Source organism: Homarus americanus, unplaced genomic scaffold (genome assembly GCF_018991925.1).
Source record: "Homarus americanus isolate GMGI-L3 unplaced genomic scaffold, GMGI_Hamer_2.0 scaffold6317, whole genome shotgun sequence".
Taxonomy (NCBI): domain Eukaryota; kingdom Metazoa; phylum Arthropoda; class Malacostraca; order Decapoda; family Nephropidae; genus Homarus; species Homarus americanus.
In genome coordinates this window covers 18559968-18567170 of record NW_024730668.1, presented here as the reverse complement: position 1 = coordinate 18567170, position 7203 = coordinate 18559968, and positions in this window count along the sequence as shown.

Here is a 7203-nt window from a genome sequence, read left to right as displayed (position 1 = left end):
TCCATTCACTGGGGCTCAATGTGTCATCAAACCTTGTCTTTATGCTCTGGCAAACTTGATGCATATGGCAATGTGGATCTCAACCCGTTAAACACAAAATTTGCAGGAGCTTTTCACGGCACCAGCATTTCAGTATTCCAGATGCCAACAGCCTATCAACCTGGGGAACCCAGGACCTTTGAAACCGCCTACGTGGACTTACGGGTTCGCACTGTCCCACAGCTCCCTGACTCATGTGGCATTATTCCAAACATGTTCCTGCCAGAAAAACAGTTTTCGTTGTTTACACAGAGCATTCTACTGTGCAACATATGTTGCCTTTAGGATCTGTGACTGAGCAATGGACAGTGAACAAGAATGGCTGCAAAATGACAAGCAGCGACAAAACGCCAGGAGCAGATATTTATGGTACAACCAGGAATCTCTTCACCCCTGTCACTCTTCCATGAAGGATTTACTAATCCCTTTATGGTACAGCATGGTATGGACATCATACGAGCAATTACAAAGTACCTGAATCTTGGACAGCAACCCATCATTTGCGTTGATCATCCCTTGTCTATTGCCAAACTTGTTCAGTGGAATTAACCAGATATTTATGAAGAAGACAAGTTCATGACCATGGTTGCTCCCTTTCACATTGATTAAGCCTTACTGCGAACAATTGGTCAGTTCATGGTAGAATGTGGGTGGATAAAGCAACATGAGGCTGAACAATCCCGCAATCAAGAAGAGATCATTCTAGAGTAGGAGTAACCGTCATCACGAATAATTTTTTATTTTAGTTTGAAAAAATCATGCATGGTGATCAAAATGATGTAGTTCTATGTGCAGAATCGTAAATGATATCTTCAGATTTGAAAAGTTTTCATTTTGCTAGGTAAATTTTAACTTGAAATCTTATGAAATTCAGTATTCACCTTTTACCAACACCACTAGTAAGCTTATTTAAAAGTAAAGTAAATGTATCAGGTTAATTTATTACGTTAGAAATGATCCCAGAATAATTGAAACAAGAATGATCTTGACACATTTATTAAATTTAATATTCCTTTAAACAAAAATCATCAAATACAAAAACCAGTTTGCTACTACGACCCCGGTGTTGCTGCTTTCCTAGAGAACATGTCTTTCTTGCTTCTGTTTCCTATATCACCTCCCCTGCTGACACTGACTCCAGATGTAGCCTTCCCTCCTCCTGGCTGTACACGTGACTGCTGGCCTCGCTCTCTTCTGTACTGGCATCTACTCTGGGTGTCTGAGGGCCAGGCAGGGACATACATGGGGTTGTCAGGAAGCTCTGGCTTGAACATTGGTGAGGCTGCAGGTAAGAGGGGAGCTCACTGCCAGCCTGGATGTTATCCAGATCCTATGAGATCAGTGAGGTCTTGGCACCTAGATTGACTTCAGGGTCTTCCTGACCCTGAAGGAATCGTCATAACCTGATTCGTCATGCCCAAGATCCTCTCATAAGTCTCATATCCAAGATCTTTTTTGACTGCCACTCTTCTCCTCCTCCTCCTTACTGCAGAGCATTGTCTGCAGAACTGCCTCAGGATGAGCATACCAGAAGATCTCCTAAAGTCTGCTCTCCACAATCTGAACAACCTTCCTTGGCTGACTCCTCCAGGAGCTCAAGCTGGAAGAACATCCTCAGACCTTCGGAGGTATGATGACTTGACCTTGAGTGTTGAACCAATTTGTAGGCGGAGCACTCACGATAGATGGACAATAAGTCTCAGGTTGTGAAGCTGGTTCCCTTTCAGTTATGATAGGCGACCCAGGGAGAGAACCCAAGACCGTTGTGAGCCACCTGGGGAATGTGAGACTGGACCCTATCTGCAGGTAAGCAAGTCTATCGGAAGGCCCCAGTTTGAAAGCACTGCAAATCATGTAACCATAGTACTGGTCAGTACTCAGGTCGTCAATGACAGTATGCAAGCTCAACAGTGGAGACCCAACTGTGATTTTTCCAAACCTCGGATTTATTTCTAACTCGGTAGCAGAGTCCAGCATCTTGCCAGGGGGACCAGACATCTGTTGTTTAAAAGAGACTTGCCATCAGCTCCTGGATCAGATGTCTGGTAGCAACTCTCTCGTTGGTGTGGAGGTCACAAACAATCCCAGACCAGCTTCCTCCCAATCTTCCGCTCTATCCACTCTTGTGGCCCCCCCCTTGCCACCCTGTGTTCGTGTTGGTGCTGTCCTCCAATGGCCTGCAGGGTCTGGTCACGATCCTCTCTCTGAGCCAGTTCACAATGTTATCTGCCACTATCTCAGCTGGTTTCCTGATGTCATCTTTCTCTGGAGTGAAATGCCACAAATACTTCCCTCCTGGTTCCTGCAGCAGGGAGTAGTGTTCCTCCTTCACCATGGCAGGGAACAACTTGTCAGAATCTCCTTTCGTGTTCTTTAGTGTCATCCCTTCTCCCATCAAGAACAAACAAATTTGATTCCATTTTTCTCTTATCCCTTATCAAACTCCTCTTCTAGGTTACTGACAGGTTTCTCTAGCTCTCCTTACTTTTGTTATGATCTATCACCAGGTGAACATCATCAGGTGTTTATCAAACCACCGTCAATCAGGCAGCTGTTGCTATCTCTTCAGTTTCTCTGAGACCAGTGTGGTGTCACATGCTGGCCAGAGCTATGCTCGAGATATCTTTCCACTATTTCGAATCTTATGCCTGGAAGGTTTGGGATCATTATTTTCTGGGTTAGGGACAAAGTCACCATTCTCTGGTCAGCACTCGGATCAGCCATGGGAATCATTAAACTCTGAATCAGCTTGGCTCAATCATGTCGGCCTTTTTTACCTCACCCTGGGCCTTCTCAAGTCTCTTTTCGCAAGCAACTCTTCTCCTCTTCTGTCTCTCTGTGGCAGCCTCCTGTCTCTTGGACTCCGGAATATCTTAGCCAGAAATCATAGAGCCTCTATACCACCAATCTTCTCTCTCTGTGCTTTGACAAATGCCGGTTCGATCACAGGAATCTTCAGTTCACGCTTGCAAATACAAGGGAGATGTAGGCCTCAGATTTACAGTCACGATCCTCAAACTCAGGACAGAGAACAATTGGGCACTTGCAAATGGTATAATCCAAATAACTGGTCCAGTTGCTTGCTTAAAGCTGTCCTTAACTGCAAGTTTTCCTCTCCAAGAGATATCTCTTGCCTTTTCCCCAACTTCAGCTGTGATCTCTCACTAATCTTCTTCTGTCTTGTTATGACTGGAGGCTTGAACTGAGCGTTAGCCAGAGTGTATAATGCCAAGACAGCTTTGGTCATATCACTGGCAATGTCACTGTTTTATTATAAGTTCTTTAGTTCTTTTCACTGTTGCCTGATTAAACACCGTATCTCAGCATCTCTCAATGTAGGCAACTCCGACTTCAGGAGCTCTCTCCCAGACCCAAGATAGTGACTGAGATGGCTGGATTTTTGGTTCCTCCGTCCTGACACAAGCAGCCCAGCCATCGCAAATATTAACTTATAAATGCATCAGAATCTGAAACAGAAAAAAATGTTAGTTGGGTTGTTAAGGAATGAAGTCAGAAAGCAATGTTCACTATTTAATTGTAATGCACTAATGCAGTTGTAGTTAGATTTTCGATAAATTTCACGCTAAAATTTACCTAGCAAAGGTTGCAAAATATTGAAACTGAAATTATTTTCGTTTATATACACTAAAATCTACCAAAAAGGATGGGCCATTAGTTTTAGCGGATCTTCCTCCTATGACACACCTATTCTAGGAGGCTTTTTATTTTGAATTTGTCATTAATTTGTCTGAATAAACATAACTGAATATTTACTGTATTTTGACCTGTAATTTTACCAACCACTTACCATCCTGACAAGACCCCGAAACTGCTTTTGCATAGTTAAGAATCGTAGGCTACATCCACTTCTAAGAAAGTAATAAGTAAAGCACTCAATTCTTTTCTATATTTCTGGTATAAACTTATGTAATTATGTAATATCTTTAGTCTTTTAGTCTTTAGTATGTAGTAGCTACATAAAACATACGATTGCTTAAAAGAAACAAAGAAAAAAGGGCCTTATACTAATAGCTAAATACATTGGTGTTAAGGATACTCATTTAGCTAATTCACAGTAAAGGCCCCTGTACACTTGGTGGGTTGTTTCTGCCTGGCTGTAAGGTAGGGATGGAGGCAGGTGAGGGCGGGAGGGGCAGTGGGATTTTCAGAGAGGAGGTCATATCAGCATCCTGTTGACTGGCTTTCCTCCTCTGCTCCCACGAATAGTAACCTGTCAGTAAAAAAAAGAATCCATGAGTGTATAGAAGATTTTTGTTGTGAATTGCTTCAAAGTGGAACAAACGGTAAGGCAGGCAGGGTTATACTCTTATTACTGTAGACCTACTGTATATCAATTGAAGATGTCTCGGCGCTCATTACATTGAACCAAGTAGGTGTTGATATGGTTGAGAGCAAGTCTCATGACACAACATGTTCCGTGACACTAGGCAGTGCAGAAATTCCACGTTAACTTGCAAAAATGTTCTCTCCTCAGTGCATTGAGTCACTCCTTCTTTACCTGGCATGGCTGCGTTGCACCGTGAGCCTCACGCAGGAGGTACTGCTTCAGGTATGATTTAAACACAGAGAAACAAAGCTTATGGGTTCAAGCAAGGAGAGTATGAGGAGAAATTTAAAATTCAGCTCGGGATAGACTGCTGCGATACTGTTGTGAATTGAGCGTTGTCTGGAACAAGTATGGATTCAGGTTCTGACACAAGGTAAGTGATGCGATGAAATCACTGAATACTTCCTTCGTCAATGTCTCGCAGTGAATTTTCGTGATAGAGTATTCCAGTGTTCAGCTATCGCAGCAATCATCGTCGTGTTTCTGCCAAGTTGTCCACCAACGGCGATTCACACGCCCCCACGTCTTGCCCTGCCGTACGTCCTCTGGTCCACAGAGATTTCGAACCCTGAAATGAAACATCAGTGGATGAAATATACCAAAATGTAATTAAACATTAACACAAGGAAAGTTGTACGGATGAATCAAACCAGATCAATATTATACCACTGTTATATACAGTTTACTTTGCTAATGCGGTAGTACATACTACAGATAGTTGATAAGTGGTTACATAATTGCATACCTGTCTCATCAATGGTACTAGTTGCTGCTGTGGTGACCCGTCGCCAGCATCCACGTAGTGCATGCGTGTCTCGCCTCCTCTTTACTGCGGGAGAATTTTCTACAGCAGTCACGGACATTTTCAGTGATATCAGCTCCCTCCAAATAACGCGAAAGCGCTGCCACTTTACTGAAATGTGGTTTTGTAGGAAATATATCCATGACCTCCTCTCTTTATCTCTCTCAAGGTCATCATAGGTTTGCTTCAAGCAGCATCACTAGTATTAGATCCAGAGTTTCATTGTCGATGATTCAGGTCTGCTCTCCTGGTGTGAGCCGCTTCAACCCTGTTTTCGCGTTGGTATACTGCACAATGGAGTATGCCGTGGTGCGCTGAACCTGGCGGCTGCCGCAACTACGAGGAAATCTTGTTCGGCTCTTGGGCCCCGATAATGCGCTCGATCTGTGTGCGCACTGTTATTCGGTGCCCGTGGCATGCTGAGGGCTCGGCGACGAATCAGACATGTATAGCTGCACACTCGTGTTTAGAAAATATTCGTGTGTGTAGTACACCATCTCGACCGGTGATTCGTTACTTGCTTCAAAAGTTCGAACAGATCAACTAGTCTTTTCTGATTCATTAGAGAAAACACTCAAACATAAACTTTTTTGCATAGTTGTGATGTTTTAAAGATTGTTACTTAGTTTTGTAAACAAGTTGCTACGAAGTAAATTTGTCAATGAAGAATGAGACGATTGTTGAAAGCAAGCAGCATTGTCATGCTGAATGACTGTTGAAAAGTTTTGCAGATGATTGTTGAACGGAAAGCAAAGATTGTTATTAATCAAGTGTAAGAATGTTGATTCCATTCGAAGATGTTGAAACTAAAAGTAACATTGTTCAATTGCACTGGAAAAAAAGGTGTATTGTTATGACCGGTTAAGACGGAAATTAATACAGCTAATTAAAAAAAGTAATTATTGGAGGATGTTAACACCAATATTGCAGTAAATATCCCCTGATAAACTAGAAACAGATACCTTGTTGGCATTTGGTTAAGGTATGCGTTTTGATTGTTCAAACAGGGAAGTTGACCTGTCACCACACACTGCTGCACATCACCTCACTACTGCACGTCACCACACACTGCTACACATCACCTCACACTGCTGCACGTCACCACACACTGCTACACATCACCTCACACTACTGCACGTCACCACACACTGCTACACATCATCCTACACTATTGCACGTTACCCTTCAGTGCTACACATCACCTCACACTACTACACGTAAACATCACACGACTGCACGCCACACTGATAAATCTCACACTGCTACACGTCACCACACATTCATACACATCATCTCACCGCCTACACATCACACTATTGAACGTCACCACGAACTACTACACATCACCTCACCTCATACTGCTACACATCACCTCACGTTGCTGCACCTCACCTCACACTGCTACACATCATCAAAGACTGCTGCACATCACTTCACACATCACCTCACACTATTTTACATCACCTACACCTGTATACACTTACACCTACACATCACCTCACACTGCTGCACCTCACAACACACTACTGCACGTCACAACACACTACTGCACATCACAACACACTACTGCACGTCACCACACACTGCTGCACGTCACAAATTATCCTTGTGATATTCTTGGTTAAATATGTAAGGTGATGACGACAATATGAGAAACAGCTCGACGATCTAATTTTCTTTTATTGTTTTGCCGAAATTGTTGATGTTTTTGTCCTCACGCAGGTTGAGTATTTTACGTCGTTGTCAGACCAGCGCCTGTACCTTCACGATATGAGCTACGCTGTGGCACTGTTAGTACTCCAGTGTATTTGGTTAGTCATATTCGCTAAAAATCCTAAAATTTGCCCTGATTGCTTCTCCTGTGTTACATTACGAAAAGCTTCCCCACTTAATTTTCAATTATTTATCGTTACTAAAAAGATAAAGCAAACACAGACCACCCAGGGTTAATGGCTAGTGAGTATTGTTTGTATATGGTTGTCCGTAAAGACAGTATATATATATATATATATAT